Source organism: Apus apus, chromosome Z, assembly GCF_020740795.1.
Source record: "Apus apus isolate bApuApu2 chromosome Z, bApuApu2.pri.cur, whole genome shotgun sequence".
Classification (NCBI taxonomy): Eukaryota; Metazoa; Chordata; class Aves; order Apodiformes; family Apodidae; genus Apus; species Apus apus.
In genome coordinates this window covers 58559357-58578950 of record NC_067312.1, presented here as the reverse complement: position 1 = coordinate 58578950, position 19594 = coordinate 58559357, and positions in this window count along the sequence as shown.

The window sequence follows — 19594 nt, the reverse complement described above, 5'->3', positions numbered from 1 at the left end:
AGTCTGACCAGTGGACATGGATTTTGTGGCCAGAGGATTTGCTGCCAGGGTACTCTGAAGAAGCTTTGGAAGACCCTGGCACCAGGGGAGGTGACTGTTCCTGAAGCAGCTCGTGACTCTGTGAGAAGCCCAGGCTGGAGCAGCTCTGGACCTCATGGGAAGGACTCATGAAGGTTCGTGAACTTCCATGGGAAGGACCCCATGGGGAAGCAGGGAAGGACTTTAAGGAATCCTTCTTCCTGAGGAGGAAGGAGCAGCAAGAGCCACCAGTCTGTGAACTGACTCTAAACCCCATCCCCTGTCGCCTTGTGCTGCTGGAGGAAGGAGCGAGAGAAACTGGGAACAAAGTGATTTGAGCCTGGAAAGAAGGGAGGGCTGGGGTTACATATGCAAGCCCTGCTCTGTGTGTTGTCTGTCTCCTGTGTGTGTTTGATTAGTGTGAAATTAAATAACTGTTTTTCCCCAAGTTGAGTTTGTTTTGCCTGGAACCTTAACCGGTGAAGTGCCCTCCTTGTCCTTTGTCTCGACCCATGAGCTTTGTCCTCCTCATCCCAGTGTCTGTGTGTGTGTGTGTGTGTGAGGGGAGTTGAGTGAGTGGCCATGTGGCTGTTCTTTTGTTGTTATGTTGGGCCCAAACCATAACACATCCTCATTACTCAGGAGCAATCTTAACAGTCCTTTGGTGTCCATAAGACCTGTTGCACTGCCCCTAGAATGGTCCTGTATTAGGATCAGGTTTGGGCATTTAGAGGCAATTTTGCCCACTGTTTAACTGACAGCTGATAGAGGAAATCCTCTATGCACCCAAGAACAAAAAATACTCGAAGTTGGAAGACAAGTTTACACCTCCATTTAACAGAAAGGCAGTTTAAATCCCTTTGGAAGGTTCCTGCTTTTAAGCAGCTGTAAGTGAACGTTTTTGCAGATTGCAATAATAGATCCATGTGCAAATATGTATCCATATGTATTTATATTCATGAGTCACTAAGGACTATGCATCACCGTCCTGGACAAATGAATAGCACTATGGAGGCAATGCACTTGACCACCTGCAATCATCACCTGCTACTAAATGAAGACTCAGTACAGTCACACAACTAAAATAATTCCTTTACAAATTATTATTATTTATTGCTGTTGAGAATAAACTAGTCTGGGTTGAAAAAGTATTACCAACACACATTCTGGGTGTCCAATAGCTATTCCAAAACACACACCACATCCCATGTAATTTATGCCTTTAACACTGCAGTCAAATTAATTCACATGCCCTGGGAGCCATTCAGGACTGCATGAGTGTTGACAAAATATCGACTTCATCATAAGAGTAAACAAAAATAAGAACATGTGGCACCTTGAAATTTATCACCCTGAGAGAAAACCACAAAAGTTGTCCTAAGAGCATCATACATTGTGAGAGTACTTTATCGAGATATAATATGGTGATGCTGGAGCATAAATACTACATGACATAGTAGGGAAGTTTAGAGGGAGTCAGGTTTGCACACTTAATAATACAGAAATATTTCAGAGTGAATTAAAATTTGGCAGAATGTGTTTCTGGAAACACTTCTGAACGTTTAAAAATAAAGCGGTGTGCCTCTCCCCTTTTGTCCTGGACCCTAGTTTTGTATATATTTAAGTGACAGTCAGATCTGTGATTCATACTTTAAACACAATAGAACAAACTGTCTTAATAAGACATTATCACCTGACTGGCTTTTGCAGCTGTTCAGTGTAAAGTTTTATGTGTTGTGTTTTTGTTTTTGTTTTTGTTTTTTTCCCCTTGGATGAACACTTGTGTTCTATGTGTTCTAAATATAAAAAGCTTTTATCTGCATAGCATTTGGAAATTGGCAGGTTAATTTGGCTGGCAATTTCACATGCTCAGATGAGAACAATTTCTTGCAATTTTAACTCAATATAAAAGTGGCTCATGAAACTGCTCAGCCGGTTCATCACTGTAGTGTTCTGCCAGTATTTTCATTAGCTGGATAGAAATGCGCCTGCTGAGTATTAAGTTGGAGCTTATATTACCATGGATCTGTATCTATGGGGCTTTTTAAATCTGCAGTGCTTACAGTCCCAGCAGAAGACATCACTGATTCATAAAAATTGCTGCCCCTCTTCTGATCCCCACCTGTGCTCAATGGCAGATTTGCATCCACTCCAGCAGCCTCCAAGAGCACCCCTTGGGCACGGTGGCCTCTTTTGCTGGGGCAGTTGGCCAGGCTCCCCTGTCTTGGTTCCTTTCTAGGTAGGCACAGAGTTATATGATCTGACCTCACCATGAGGGATAAGAAGGTGTAGAAAAGTGAGAGGACTGCTTCAAATGCACCAGCAATGAAAACTACTTGGGCACTGACCACACACCTAGGGTTTAGACTCGTGCAAAAATGCCGTGGCATGGGGCTTTTTTTTCTTGTTTTATTTGATACAGTAAAGACATGTTTTAATGCTGGATTTTCCAGTGGATTTTTTTCCTTCTGTCTTTTCTGTTTCTGGGGCTGTGAACAAGGAACCACTTAGTTGGTCTGCTGCATGCTGCAGCCAACAGAGCGTGCCAATCCTCACAGCATTTATAAGTACAGTGAAGGAGTTTTGTTAGCTCTCTAACGTCTATCCCTGGAGGAGATGTTTCACTAATGTAACATTAAATTAGATCTTGAATTCCAGCTACTACATAACCAAAGTGAATTTGAGAAAATAATTTAATTACAGTGCTGGGTTACACATGAGCAATAGGTAATGCATTATGAACATTATGTAAATTTTATCTACAGGAAAAAGGCCCAACTGTTAAATTGTAAAACTTACTTAGCAAATATTTAAAGTAGATGTAGTTAAAAAGAAAAAGAGGCAAGACAACAAAGTTATTGAATTAAGAAGAAGGAGCAGAGACAATGAAGCAGCAACCAATTCTGAGTCAAAGAAAATGGAAAAATTAGCTACACCAACACAAACCTGTGGCATTTTCAAGTAACAGAAATGGAAAAACACATCAATACACAGAAAATAAAGGTGAAATTTAAGGATGTCTTGCTTAAATTCAGTGCTTCAGAGTGCACAGGGGGAGTTCAACACAGTGGAGGGTAGTGCAGGAATGCTGTTGTTGAAGAACAAGCTAAAACTTGCAACCATGGAGACCCCAAACCATGCTACCCTCTGAAGCAACTCAGTGCCCTGATAGAGACATGCTGCAAGAGCCTCACAGTGAAGCACTCTTAACCTTCCCTAACAACTGTGATATTTTTTTCCTACTGTATTCCTCTTTTCTTCCCCCCAGCTGTATTTCTTTTTTTCTTCCCATTTTTCAACACTATTACTGATTTTTCCCTTGGATTTGTATTTTCATCTCGATGAGTGCTGTTTGCCATCATTAAAAATCTGCTAAAGGTGAAGGCATGAGGCCTGCATAGCAGTAACTTTAGAGATGTTTTTTGGGTTTTTTATGGTGCTGTCTCCAGGTGTGGTTTTACAGCACTGGAGTTCAGCTAACACAAGACAGGCTGTCTGGGGGTGATATAAAAATACTGAAACACAAGGAAACAAAATGTTCAGGGTAGAGCCCTGGACTTGGAAACAGCGTCACTGACCAGACCACCCGAGAGATCAAAGGTGACAGTTCTGTTCTGTTCTGTGATTTATTTATTTATTTTAATTTTATGGTGGGGAGAATCAGCATGGTCATATGAGGCTACTTATGTAAGAGCCATTTATTGAATTCAGCTGCTTGAGGGGGTGAGGCCATCATCCATCACCAGTTGGTTTGTTTTTCAGTATTTTGTTTCCAGCTTTTATAAAGCCATGGCAAAAAACGGTTATGTTTATATGAATCAGATGCACTGCAATGTTACACTGACATAAACTTAATCATAGTTACAAATTCAGTGTTCATGGTTTCAGTGATGGTAATTTCAGCAACAATTAGTCATCCTAGAGGAAGGAGTTAATAGTGTCATTATTTGTTTTTCCCTTTCACTGTGTTCTCAAGAAAAGGTCTTCATATTTCTTGTTTCATCTAAACATAATTCTCTGAAACTTGGAAATGTAAATACAGAAGCCTAAACATTTAGTAATAATTTCTACTGTATCATATAATCTTGTCTAAAAATGTGATTTTAATGAAAGACCCAGACAACTTTTCTGGAAGCATTTCTGTGACTTCGGATTCTAAGAATAATTTACAAATATCACTTACGGTTCTGCCTCCCTGAAAAATCCAATTTAATTAAGCTCTTAAGTAACCTATAATCCTTAAAAAACCTATCTATCTATCTATCTATCTATCTATCTATCTATCTATCTATCTATCTATCTATCTATCTATCTATCTATCTATCTATCTACCTATCTTTCAGACCTTGGGAAAGCAGGTGTACTGGAGGTGAAATAATCCCAGCTGTAATCCGCTGCCATTTGTCTTCAACAACCTACTCTAAGTGTAGAGGGTAAATAAATCAGAGAACAGGACAAGGAAGCAGGTGCTGAAATAGACTTTTGTATTGGTTATTTCTGAACATATATTAAGACAAATCCATCTGTTAGAATTATCTATCTAATATGTCTGTAAGAAATAAAATAAAAATGTATATGTTAATAGATTGTAAATATTTAATCTATAAGCATTTACACAAACAATTTTGCCATGTTATACCAGATGGGAGAAAGTCTATACTTGTCTTTTTGTTGCCACTGTGCTTCTGAACAATGAGATTGCATTCAATAAAAGCACATGGAGTGAAATAAGAGTTTTTAAACAAGGTATGTCAAGAATATGGCATTACATTCATGGCCTTGGTTGGAACACTGAATTAAAATTGGTAAAATAGGCCCTTTATGTCCCAAGAGAGGAAAAAAGAGTATTCTGTTCTGCTGAGCAAGCAGTTCCTTCTCCCACAACAGGAAAATGAGGGAAGGGTTTCACACTGTGAAAAGACAAAAGGTCACCTGGATGAAGTGTGTTCTTGAGCAAAACCACTCATGGTGGAAGAGAAAGATTTATGGAACCAGCTGCTACAAAAAAGGCTCTGAAATTATCTCCCACAAGCTGTCATTATTGCATTTGCCATGCTTTTTATTGTTCTTTGAATGTGATCACAGAATCATAGAATAATAGGTTGAAGAGACCTCAAGTGTCATCTGGTCCAATCTTTCAAGGTAGGAACATGGTTTAGATGAGATGGCCCAACACCTTGTCAAGCTGATCTTTATGGCTAATTTACATTTCCCATTGACTTCTGAAACCATATTTTCACTGTAACTTTTGAAATGTGATATGCTTGAGTGGATTGTAAAGCTTGGAGTCTGAAACCAGCTTCTAAAATAAACCAATAATTACTTCAATGAAGTAGCATTGTTGCCTGAGGGAGACAATAAACTGCAGTTAATGTCATATTCGACTTCTGTCTAGAGAGATTTTTATTTATTTATTTTTAAAATCATTGATAGTATTGTTTGCATCCCTTTTATCACTCATTCTCCTGTTTTTCTCAGGTAGAAGCAAAACTCAAAAACAGAGCTGGAAAATACCTGAGAACTTTTCAACAAACATATCTCATTTCTCCACTGCTGTCTTTTGAAAGAGAATGAAAATATGTGAGTTTTCACTTTTTTAACATGGTTAATCTGTCTCAAGTGGGGATGTCTTTGCTCCACCTATTGCTCCATAGAGAAGTGGGAAATTAATACTATTCTGGTGGTTGTATGAGGTACAGGACTCTCATAAGGTATAGAACTAACTCTCATATAAGGTATAGAACTCTCATAGAAAAACTGGCTGCTCATGGCCTGGATGAGCTCATGACCTCTTGCATCAAGCACTGGCTTCGTGGTTGGGCTCAAAGAGTGGTGGTCAATGGAGTCAAATCCAGCTGCGGCCAGTCACAAGTGGTGTTCCTCAGGGCTCAGTTTTGGGACCATTTCTGTTTAACATCTTTACTGATGATCTTGATAAGGATGTAGAGTGTATTATCTGTTAAGGTTGCAGATGACACCAAGCTAGGTGGGAATTTTGATCTGCATGAGGTTAGGAAGGCTCTGCTTGGATAGATTGGATTGTTGGGCTAATATTAATGGTTTGGGCTTCAACAAGGCCAAGTGCCGGGTCCTGCACTTGGGCCACAACAACCCCATGCAACGCTCCAGGCCTGGGGAAGTGTGGCTGGAAAGTATCTGGCAGAAAAAGACCTGGAGGTTCTAACTGACAAGGGGCTGAATATGAACCAGCAGTGTGCTCAGGTGGCCAAGAAAGCCAGTGGCATCCTGGCTTGTATTGGAAAAAGTGTGACCAGCAGAAGTAGAGAGGTGATTGTCCCCCTGTCCTCAGCACTGGTGAGGCCACACCTGGAGTATTGTGTCCAGTTTTGGGCACCTCAATCCAAGAGAGATACTGAGGTGCTGGAGCGAGTACAGAGGAGGACAATGAAGCTGGTGAAGGGCCTAGAGAATCAATCTTATGAAGAATGCTTGAAAGAGCTGGGAATGTTTAGTTTGAGGAAGAGGAGGCTGAGGGGAGACCTCATTGGTCTCTACAACTACCTGAAAGGTCATTGTAGAGAGGTTGGTGCTGGTCTCTTCTCACAGGTGATTAGCAACAGAACAAGAGGGAATGGCTTCAAGCTGCAACAGGGGAGGTTTAAACTGGACATTAGGAAATTTTTTTTTCACAGAAAGAGTGGTTAGACACTGGAATAGGCTGCCCATGGAGGTGGTTGAGTCACCATCCCTGGATGTGTTTAAGGGTCATTTGGATGTGGTGTTGATGGATCTTGTTTAGAGGAGAACTTTGTAGAGTAGGGATGACGGTTGGACTCGGTGATCCCAAGGGTCTATTCCAACCTGAATAGTTCTATGATTCTAGGTAATATTTTGTAAAACAAAAGTCTGTTTTAATCTTTGACTTTCATAAACATAAATTTAGGAGGACATCTAGGATACCACTCTATCTTTGCTCCTGTATTAAACTGATTCCTTGATGGATTAAATAGAGCTAGTTTTTATCACCTGCCTGCACTACTTTCCTGAAATGTTCATATTAGTAGCCTGCTCTTTTCCCACTGAGAAGGCAAAATTTCCACAGAGATGCAAAACAGCAGCTTTTTAGATCTGGTTCATAATTATGTGTTTTATTCTGACAATTTTTTTTTTTTTTTAATATTTTGAATAAAATGCAAGACTAGAAGGGAAATAGTTGGTTTGTATTAATCTATAAGGATGCACATGGAGACTTACTGATTTTTTTACCTGTAAGCCGTTATCTTGACAGGAAATATTTGTGAAGGCATGACTGGGAAAGCCTCAGACCTTACCAGTAGTGTACCAAACATCTGAGCATTTTAAGAGAGCTTTTTTTCTGGAGTTTTTGCATGAGAAACCCTAGTCTTACCATGGCACAGAGTTCAGAGCTGTCTCCAGTGGTGCTGACTACCTGGTCCAGAAGTAGCACAGATGCTTAGTCATGCTGTTGGCAAGTAGGTCTCGGAGCTGACCTGTGGGTGTTATGCCATAGCCCTGAGGATGTGGTTCAGGAACACCCAAGAACCTAGTCATTGACAGTGGAACACTGGTGGTTCAAGGGTATGTAAGATTGTAAAGATGATTGTGCTTCCACAGAAAGGTATTTATGAAATTGCTGCCCATGACAAAGAAAAAGACAGCATGGATGTCTCTCTTGGGAATCTAGCTTGGCTAGTAGAATAAATAATATCATATAATGCAACCATACAAAAGTAATTAAAAAAAGAGAAACAGAGTACTAGTGTGTGCTGGAATTTTTTACATAAATGTAGTCAGATCTGTGCCTAGGAAAATCTTCTGTAGGTCTAATTTGATTATTTGAGTTACGAAAACAGGCAAAATAATAATCAGGGCAAGGATGTCTCTGTAAATCTACTATGCTTATTAAGCCAGAAGCAGAATGCTAATCAGTGTTTGGAAATTAACAGTCTTTCCTGCATTGCAGGCTACCCACCTGATAATCTCACTCTTTTATGTGGCATGCCATTTTGCATAATTACTGTTAATGAAGGAGTCCTTGGTGTAATGGCTTGCTTTATGAATTGTTCTGTCTAGATATTATAAAACTTTCTGGCAAATGAATTTGGCTGATGACATGCCTCAAAGACATGTGACATATGCATGTAAATCTGATTTCTGTCTAAGGAGGTAAAGTAAAAAAAAAGTTAAAAAATTGTCACTAGTGTTTGACTTAGCTTTTCAGAGAAAGTCAAAAATCAAGTCCCATGGCAGAGCTCTTTGCCAAAGGATGTTGAGTCAAAGTTTTGTTGCTGTCTGAATATCATAGTATACAATTCTTGTTTTATGGATTGGAAATAAGAAGCAGCAAGGCTTACACAAGCATCTCTAGGAAAAAAATCTCTGCTTTGGTCAATATCTTTGTGTTGAGATATATCTGTTTGTGGAGACTGAGAGACAGGCACCTGAGATATTCAGTGTGGCTGAATAGGCTTCACCTATTCAAAACTAGTCAAAGCAAATTATGCTATTTTCTGAAAATTATGTATTCAGATATTTTGGGAAGTGCCTCAAAATAGTAATGATTGCCTATTTAAAAGAAAAAAAAAAATAGGCACAATGAAACAACATTTTGTTCCCTAGCCACAGAAAGGCTGCACTGATTGCAGAAGCTCTGAAGGTGATGGCATTCCTCTTAAGAAATGCTGCTTAACCGTGTATTGAACACTCTGGCTGTTCTGTTATAGAAGATATTTTGCTGTCATGTAGGCAGCTGCCTGAGTGGGAAGTGACACCTTTCTACATTATGTCCAGCTCTTGAATTGAAGCAGTTCAGCATAGGAAGGTTGCAGTAACAAATGCAGCTGTCAGGACTGAACTCCAGACTTTACAGTCAAAGACTGGAATTTAGAAGAAAGGTTACCAAAGGTAGGAAAAGACATGCAGGTGGTTAAAAAAACATTCCTTGTAGTCGTTGTCCAGATTGTAGTTCATTAAGTGACTTTTAAAATTTCAGTCAGTCCCACACTCTAACACAACTATGAACAGGGTTCCAGCATTTATTCTTGGCTTTAATTACAGAAATAAATGATTCTGTCTAGAAGATGGAGGAAGCATTTAAAGATGTATGTTCCTGTTACTCCCAGCCAATGTATTTTAATGGCTTGCCAGGGCTAGAAAGAAGTATGAATGTCTTTTGTCACTAATAACCGCTTGTAACTCTAAGTTCTGGCACCAGGCAGCAGCAAGCAAAGAGGAAAAATATCCTTCAGGTGGAAATGATAGATATGTAAAATCTTCTTCTCACGGTGGCCGTCTCTTTATTTTTTTCAATGTGTTTGAATGAAACTGTAATGCCTCTTGTATTCTGGGCAGTAATCTGACACTGAGCAGGATATGTTTGTCAAGTTATTGGATTTGTAAGCTTTGTGCCTGTGTGTGTAATTTAGGAGCCTTTTATATTTGGGTGGATACGGACTGTAAGACAGATGAAAATTTGAGTGGAATCATGTCTGTGCTGGAAGGAATAAGAGTTTACCCTCTGTCCTGTTCATAGGGGTTCTACTTTGCAACTTAAATTCCTTAAAATTCAGCTGAAACTATATTTAAGCACTGTATTTTATTTTTCAACTAAATGTTCTAGAGTTTTTATAGTAAAAAAAATAATGAAGTAAGTTCAAAAATAGTATGTTGCTCTACAGGACTCAGAAAAATGTATCTTTATTAGTTAATCAGTGTTTTGCAAACATGTGATCCTGATTTTGGGGGGGATGCCACCATTTTCTTCCACACTAGAAATTATTTGGGGTACATCACCCTCACTACTAATCTGAGGCGAATTAGGCAGTAAGCTTTTGAGGGAAAGACCCATTATTTGTTGCTCTATTTGTAACTAACAAATTTATATGATCTTAACAGACTTACTTAAGTGTGTGATTCTGGATGTCTTCAACAGATACAAACTCGGCAAACATTTGTGTCACCGTTTGACTCAGGTCCGACAACAATGCTCTCGATCCCCTCCCCCCCCCACCCAGTCAGGGAAGGAGAGAGAGAAAAGGAGAGAGACTTGGCTGGATTGAAAACTAAACTACACAGCTTTAATTAAAACACTAATGAATCACACAAGAAAAATATATACAATTATATACAGGTATATTCAGATATGGGCAAAAGCCTCTCGCCTCCCCCCACCCCCAGCAACTCCCACAGCACTCCCCTGAATTGGGAAGAGTCCCGAGAAATCCCGGAGCCGCTGCTGGAGAAAGCAGAGAGTTATGAGGGTCAGGAGAGCTCGAGCCTAAGGGTCGGCGGTGATGGATGAGCAGAGTCCTCCCCGGACGCCGGCCGTGGACGGAAGAGAGCGGCAAGAAGAAGGAGGAAGCTGTCTTCTAAGATCTCTGTCCTTCCTCTGAGCCTACGTAGATATATGGAATGGAATATCTTTGGCCAATTTTGCTGTCTGTCTAACTCAGCCTCCCACGGGGGGGGGGGGTCAGAGATCTCCCCATAGTGTCTGAGCCGGCGGAGTGAAGGTGTAACCTTGAAGCCTCAGTAGTTAGAAAAACATTCCACTGTCTTATCAGCCTAGCAGAACACACAGTTGCTAGTTACAAGAAAGCTTACTGAAGGAAAAAAAAATCAGTGAAAAGAAAAATTGGCTTAATCCTGGCTCAAGCCAGGACAATTTGTCACACATAAATCTCCCTGTGAACTTTTGCTTTAACTGAAGGGAGAGTGAATGCATTTCAGGTAAGTAATCACAGAAATGAGCTGGGACATTACAAGAGATTTAAAAATCCCCCAGAACATAACTAAATACTGTAATCATCATCTTAATCGTGCAACACAGTGACTACAAACGGATGAAACAACTTTGATGTGGTATGGCAAATTCCTGTGCTACAATTAAGTATATGAATCATAAAATCATAGAATGGCTTAGGTTGGAAGAGACCTCAAAGATCATCTGGTTCCAGCCTCCCTGCATGGGTACGGACACCTCCCACCAGACCAGGTTGCAAAAAGCCCTGTCCAATCTGGCCTTGAAGACTTCCAGGGAGGGGGCATCCATAACTTCTCTGGGCCACCTGTTCCACCACCCTTACACTAAAGAATTTACTCCCAATGTGTAACCTAAATTTCCCCTCTTCCAGCTTAAAACCATTATGCCTCATCGTATCACTACACACCCTGGTAAAAAGCCCTTCCCCAGCTTTCCTGTAGGCCCCCTTCAGGCACTGGAAGGCAGTTATAAGGTCTTCCCAGAGCCTTCCCTTCTCCAGGCTGAATAGCCCCAACTGTCCCAGCCTGTCCCCATAGGAGAGGTGCTCCAGCCCTCAGATCATCTCCGTGGCCCTCCTCTGGACTTGCTCCAAGAGCTCTATGTCCTTCCTGTGTTGAGGGCCCCAGACCTGGACAAAGCACTCCAGGTGGTGTCTCACAAGTGCAGAGTAGAGGGGCAGATTCACCTCCCTGACCTGCTGGCCATGCTTCTTTTGATGCAGTCCAGGAGGCGGTTGGCTTTCTGGGCTGCAAGTCTTCATGTTAAGCTTTTCATCAACCAGCACTCCCATTCCTTCTCCTCAAGGTTGTTCTCAACCCATTTTACACCCAATCTGTATTTGTGCCTGGGTTTGCACTGATCAAGGTGCAGGACCTTGCACTTGACATTGTTGAACTTCATGAGGCTGGCATGGGCTCACCTCTCAAGCCTGTCAAGGTCCCTCTGGGTGGCGTCCCTTCCCTCCAGTGTGTCAACCACATCACACAGATTGGTGTTGTCAGCAAACTTGCTCAGGGTGCACTCAGTGCCACTGTCTGTGTCACTGACAAAGATGTTAAAGAACACCAATCCCAGTACCAACCCCTGAGGAACATCACTCATCACTGTTCTCCATCTAGACATCAAGCTATTGATCATTACTCTCTGAGTGTGACCATCCAGCCAATTATTTATCCACCAAGAGGTCCATCCATCAAATCCATATACTTCTGGTTTTGAGACCAGGATGTCATGTAGGACAGTGTTGAACCCTTTGCACAAGTCCAGGAAGATAATGTCAGTTGCTTTTCCCTTGTCCAGAAACACCATGACCCCCTCATAAAAGGCCACGAATTTTGTGAGGCAGGATAAGCCTTTGGTGAAGTCATGCTGGTTGCCACCAACCACCTCCACGTTTTCCATATGCCTTAGCAGAGCCTTCAGAAAATGTGCTTGCTGTATAGACATAGTATGAAACTAGAAAGCAAGTACAAAAAACATAGGCAAGTAGATTTGTAAAACCAAGACTGTTTCTTTTCAGAGGAAAGAGTGGCTCTCTCCAGCAAAACTATCTGCTATGACAGAAGACTTAGTTAACTTTTCCAGTGTACCTGACCATTAAGAACTGTGCATGTTCCTGCTGTTGGGAATTGTTGTGTACATATAGTTTGAAGTACAAAGAAGCCCAATCAGGATGTTGAATGCTTCTTTTAGGATCATAATATATAGAATAATAGCAGATTATGTAACTGAAGGAATAAAAGAGCATCTTCAATTTAACAGGATGGCACAGATGGTACTATCTCTATAACTCAAATATCTTTGTATATGATAATTGGATCATCATATGATCTTACCTCTAGCTAAGTGAAAATTCATATTGTTTATTGGCTACTTGGTGTCGCAGCTGCTTCTTTTTACAGTTTTCCTAGGGGAAGTCCCAGATGATCTCTCATTTTCTCATTGTCATGGTACTTCTTATATTATGGTAAATAGTGTATTTAAGGCTTCAAAAAGATTTGTGTTTAAATGATTGTCTTATGAAAGGCATATTTTAATGTTTTAGATGATAAGTTGAAACATTATAGTAACTCACACCTCTTGATACACTTTTTTGTCCACCCTATTGAAGCAGAAACTAGACACATAGGGTGAAAAAACCAAAGATGACATTATTCAGAAGTCATTCTTTCTTACTTCTTTCATCCCTTCTTGCTTATTATAATGACTTTTTTGTTGTTGTTGTTGTTGCTGTTTCTTCAAATTTAAAAAAAATACCTTGCTTGTATTTTTCCAACACTACCAGTCACATCTGTCTCTCTAGTGGTAAATAGCTAAGAATAAGCTTGACAGCCGTCAGCGGCTTTGAAGAAACTTTTTTCATATTGTTTCAACAGCTTCACTGAGATGGAAAAAAAGGAGTGGGAGAAGAAACCTCCCTTCAGCTCTTTACAAAAAGTCAGTGGAAACTCCTATTGTTTCTGACTGTTTCATAGATGCAGAAGAGCCTGCTAAACATAGGGGGCCTCTTCTGAATGTCATTGCTCTTGGCTTCCACAGTGACAAATTGAATCTTCTTTTCTTGTGTGTATATATTAGAGCAATAAAATGTAGAAGGTTGTGAAAGCACCTGCTGAAACTGACTGTTTTTGTCAGAAATCTTCACTGTGGATGCTTTTCATCTTTTGCTGTGTTTCTGTTACTCTTCTCTGACCTTTAAAGATCTTCTGAATGTTGTTAAATAATACTGGAGCTAGCTGATAAGTAAATGACAGAGCAATCCTACCCTGTGGTGTGTGTCAGAAGTCATCACTTCTGTCTAACCTCACCTAGTTCAAATATCTGGGTGTTTTTTGTTGGGTTTTTTGTTTTATTTTGTTTTGTTTCCTTCGTACCATGCATGAAAGATGGAAAACAAATCTGCTGAAAGAGTATTAACAAAGACCAAAACAAATCAGAAAATTTGTTTTCAGTATCCTCAACTCTCTGAACTGCTGTCTTCTCTCTGATTTAAGTGCCAACCTGCTGGTACAGCAATTCTAATTCTGCTGAATGTTTTTTAATTAAAATGTGGAAGTGTGCAATATGCAACCTGGTAAGTAACATACAAGTCACATGTAACATGGAACTTAATTATGGGGGGACTCAGTATATTTCAAAATGAATTACTCTCATAGCTTTGTCTTCATACAGAAGAGAGCAGCCTACAGACTTGGTGACTTCCTCAAAATCATGTCAGATTATTCAGAGAGCTTGGCCATAGCTCAGACCTGCAACATCTTAGACAAGTGCTACCATGTAAAGACCTTTTTTCTCTTCCTTCTTGTTGCCTGGTTCTGATCTTTGTGTCTGTTTTCCTGCTGTTGTAGAATACCAAACCAGTGACACTCTGCAGCAGACCTGCAGAGGAGGGCTGCAGTGCTGTTGGAGGAGTGGCAGCAGAAGGGGCAGCCATCCAAAAATGCTTTGCTGGTCTACAGAAGTGGCTGAATTTGTTAAGCTTCATCTCTCAGCCTGTCTTGTCACCAGAGGTCTGGTGAGCAGTTCTGACTGAGCCCTCCTTCCTTTGTACTCAACACACTCCCACTTTGAAAATCTTGCTGAAAAGGAAAAACTTGCTTGCAGTAAAATGCTTGGGAAAATTATTGCTGTTAAACACCTCAGAGGGAGCAATTCATTCTGCCACTGTACAAAATAACATCACCTGCTGTACTGCTCTGGAAATCCTTGAGCTATTTTTGCTGCATAGAGGGAGAAATGAAAGGTAATATAAAGCATAACAGACACTGATTAGTAAATTGATGTCTCAGCACCACTGAGATCAATATCTGAGTCCACTGACAGGCTGGCTTCTTTATGAGCACTTAACAAAATAGAAAATATAGTTCAAAAACTGCCAGAATGGGTGGGGTGAAACACAGTCCTTCAGATTCTTTGTGCCAGATCAATCTGAAATTAACCGGTGTAGTGCTTAGTTTTCACCAGGGACACTGAAGAATAACTGCATGTTCTGAGGTGTTTTTTGGTGGTTGTTGTGTGCTGGTTTTTTGTTTTGTTTTGTTTTGTTTTTAAACACTCTTATATGCTTTGCCATCAGAATAGTTAAGAGGAGGGATTTGATTTTACTTACATACTCAAAGACTTAATGTTCATAACAGGCTCCAACCTGATGTACAATTTCTCTCAATTACCAGGTTTAATGTTGTATCTACCCTCTATTTCAGATAACATCCAATCAGCATTTTTTTGTCAGTTTTTATTTTCTTTTGCATAATGTCTTTGAGGAGGGGAAGCTAAAGATCAGCAAGATACAAGGCAGCACAACAAGATGATCTGAAGTAAACTGTAGAAAAGATTTTTCACTTTTCCTTTAATGACCTTCTTGCCTAACAAATAACAGAACTCTGCACTCGAAGATTTCACAGTTGAGCTAAGAAAAGACAGATGCAGAAGAGTAGTACCATTGCTCCTTGATGAGTTATACATGGAGGTTGGAGAGCTGGCAGCAGGTCAATCAGTGTAGAATCACCCCTTTCCCATACAGCAACCCCCTTCCTTCTAGAAAGGAATGAATATGCTAGCAGATCTGTTGTGACCCACTCAGGACTAGCTCATCTCCTTGACTGCAAACCTGAGGTGCTTTAGAGTAATGCTATGAACTTCTGAGCTGAGGTGATGAGGTCTTGTGGAGGACAGGAAGGTCTGACTGCTGCAGTTGGTTGCCATGACTAGAAAACTGCTTGTTAGGCTAAAATTGGGCTGTACTGGGCTCTGGAAAAAGAGGTTAAAAGAGAAAACCACTGTCTTGTTTGATGCTACAGCCTTTTCATTTTATGCTTCCTAAACACAACTGTACTGAAATATGTAGATCATATTGCTATACAATATGCTGGATTTAGATGTTGGCAACAGAGGATGCAACATGAGAAAATATTTCAAACAAATTAAGAAGCTTAACATTACCAACAAAGCAGGAAAACTCCACAGACTCAAATCAAGCTAGACAGCAAAACTTTTGCATGAGAACTTTTTCAGAGGGATTCTTTAATAGGAGATTACCTCATGTTAGGCTTACTAAGTCTTAAATAATTATATTGTAAATTTTATCTGTAGCAGTCTGATTATGTGAATTACTCCAAACCAATGGCTTCAATTGCATCTGACTTCTCAAGCTACTACTTTTCATATAGGTGTTAGAAAAGCAGTACCTTATAGAAGGTAAAGTTCCATGAATTTGTTTAGCTCATCAGTCTAAGTTTCATAAGAAAAGAAGCAGTTCTCAGCATGAATAAACTAAGAAATACAACTCAAAGGACATATCAAAGCTACAGTTGATGTTCTGAAGAATAATTGAGACTGAAGCCCTTGTGAAGATCAACAATATAAGTTGAAAACTGAAAACAATCAGTCTGCTAAAATTAAGAAAAGGGGTTTTCCTTCAAAGGCTTCTTTCCTCTTGTGAAAGTATACTGGAAGTAGCATCTGTCTTTTTAAAATATCGTCTTGCCAATGGCACTGGATAAAGATCTCAGCCCAGTAAACCAGCAGATTTGATTGTACCAAGGAAACCTGGCAGAAGAGAAGCTACAGTGTTAGGTACCAACAGACAGGTTAGAGCTAAGTATGTTCAATCAGTGACAATTCACGTATGTACCATGGTCAGTGCACAGTTAAGCCCTTAGGCCTGAATTTGTCCTTCTCTGGGTTAGAAACGGTTTCATTCTGAATTAAAACAATCCTCCACTGAAACCAAGTTTTATGGTTAGATTTTGTTGTTGTTGTTGTTGTTGTTGTTTTTTTGGTTTGGTTTTGTTTTCAGTTTTTTTGTGTGTGATTGGGTTTTTTTGTTTGTGTTGTTGTTTTTTTAAAATTTGTTTTTGGTTTTGTGGTGTTTGTTTTTTTTTTTTTTTTTTTGTAGTGTTTTTTTTTTTCCCATTATGTCTTCCTCAAAAGGGAAATCTTGCCCTTCTTGGCTTCAAAAGATTGAATTAATTTTGCCTAATATGGGATAGCTGCACATAGTCCTCTACAGCACAGGTGATGGCTGTACTGTGTTTTGCTGTTGGGACTTGATGTAGGAAGTGATAATTCATCACCTGTTAAAATAATATTTGAAATAAACAAGATATATCACACCGTGGAACTATTCTCTTTGCTACATGTAAAGGAAGACAAAACAGACAAGTGTACATGTCAGTATTGTAAATACCTATGTTAGGGAAGATGTGTCACTTCTGGATTTTTTGTCACAGACTCATACCATCTCTTCTACTCCTTTTTGCATTTTATTCAGTCAGTCAGCTGGATTATCCAAATTTTTACTTCTCAAGGAAGCAGATCTAATTCCCAGGCTCATTGGTTGTTTTCCCGTAACCCTTCCACTCTCAGCAATCTTGAGAAGTACTTTTTTTTCTCGTGTCTGTTCATGCAGTGATAGACTACATATTTGTTTTGTTCCTTATAAGATAGCTCCTGTTTTTCTTCATAGTTTTTATTATGTTAACTCACCTAGCTTCGTGGTGTTGGCATCTTTTGGAATACAGTTGCTCATGATGATGAGAGTAAAAGAGAAGTTTACAGTATAGGCAGCTGGATATCAAAGAGGGGAAAACAAGGAGAATGGTGTCTCATTTTCCATTAATACAATTCATATTGTTGCAGTTGCACAACAGTCACCTGTTGAAACTTCCTTAAGGTAAAGCTAGAACATATTTTTTAATTTCTAGAGGGGTCTTGCTGAAAGGGGCAAAGAAAGTCACTTTTGGAATAAATCACAAGGATTGTGGCAGGTGGGGCAAGTCCTGTAGGGTTTAAGCTATACCTGTATTATAAGAATTAAATTCAGGTTTGACTGATAGCAGCAGCTTTGGTGTGTCTGGGTACCAGGGTTCTGCCTTAGTCCTCGGCCTCATGCTGTCAGGCCTAATTTCCTCCTCTCTATATAGCTTGCATTCCAAGCTGGTTTGAGATGATGGGCCAAAAAGAGGCAAAGAGGTTATTCACAGCCACTTTCACAGCAGAGCAACTGACCAATTGTTAAAGGAGCTTGTGGGGAGGAGTCCTAGCAGTCCTAGATCAGGCCCCACCTGAGGAAGTGCCCCTATGCTCAGGCCCCCTGTAAGGCACTTTTTATATGCTTAGATGCATGTTAGCACTCTTGGTCAGGGTCTTGGGGCAGTCTACAGGGATGTTCCCAGGCTGTTTCTGCTGTGGAAGAAGGTTATGAACAAGCTGTAAGCAGATTTTAAATACTCAGTAGAAACTGTCCCTCCTTATGCAGAAGGGGACCCGTAAGATGGTCTTCTGTATGCAGCTGGAGTTAATCAGTAGGAAAAGATAATGTGTTTGGTGGAGGCACTGCACAGGACTGACTGTAGGTGAGCTGGGTCATAATAATTGCCCAGAACAACAGTTTGTCACATCTTGTCTAATCCTGCTGGCGATGCTGTCACAAAGATGCATGCAGTGGAGTCTCATGTCAATATATGGACAGGAAATGGCCCATGTATTTGAGAGCTTCAGTTTACCATGTAAAAATTACCTTATAGAAAAGAGCTCAATAATTTTTTTTTTTTTTTTTTTTTTTTTACAAACATTCTGTCTGCTTGTGTCTGTCTAACACAGAAAGGTGCAGTAAGCCCCAGCCCGGTACTGAATCCTCAGGGAAGTCAGTGTAAAACATGATCCAGTAAGAAACTGATTAATTTCTTTCTATTTTCACATTTGAGATAATTTGAATAGGTGGCAAAATTGTGACCTCCACAGAGGAAGAATGATGTTAAGGTGTTAGCACAGAAGACAGTATAATTCTGTGCTTCTCACATTTATCTTTGTGACCTTGAGCCTGTGCTTCTGTATCTTGGATAGTAGGGGCGGGATAAGTAACATCAATAAAGAATCTCTGCAGGGAGAAGATTAATAGTATTCGAGGACTTTTCAGTCTCTCAGACAAAACCAAAATGAAGTCCAGGGGCTGGAAGAAGTCCAAAGTAGGAATAAAAGGTGGAATTATTTGAAAGATTTTTAGACTGTCTGAAGTGGTACAGTTGATTAACCAACCAAAAATGTTTGTACAGGTTGACTCTTCCCCCCTCCCCCCCCCCAAAAAAAAAAAAGCTAAGGAGTATAGTCTGTTCTCATAACAGCTCTAACTACCATTTATTAAAAATTTCAGTGAAATAAGTATTTTAAGGCTGGATTTTTCTAAAGCCTGTGTTTTAGTGAATGGAAGCTTTCAAACACTTTGAGAACAATTTTGTTACAAATCCTCCTAAAATGACCTAAAGAAGTAAATTTTGCTAGAAGTAGTAAAAGACCATTTAAATAATTTTTTCTACTTATATATTCCCACTCAACAGTTCTGGTTAGGACTAGGTATTACTAAACACAACCACTTTCCCACTGGCATTCCATGTAGCTTTGCTTCAGACCTATTCTTATGCAAATTCTACCGTTTGAAAGTTAGGAAGGTAAGTTTCTGAGAATGAAGTGAGAATGAATTCTTCTTGATAAGAAATAGGACTGTGCATCTTTTTTTTCTAAAAATTACAGCATAAGCGATCAATCTTATTTAATTTAAATAAAAGACCATACATTCCTTGTTTAACATAAACAAAATAATTCAAAACAGTTGACTTAGAATGTAAGGTATATGGAAAAAAATAGGATTAATGCTATATGAATATAAATCTGAGGCATCTGAGACAATAAACGTCTGGCTTATGTAATTGCAGACAAAATAATGACACTTGCAAGTATTTGTCATTATTAATAAATGCAGGACATCTTGTTCACTACTTTTCATGCAACAAAATGTGAGAAGAATATAGATTAAGATGGAGTATGGAAAATGCA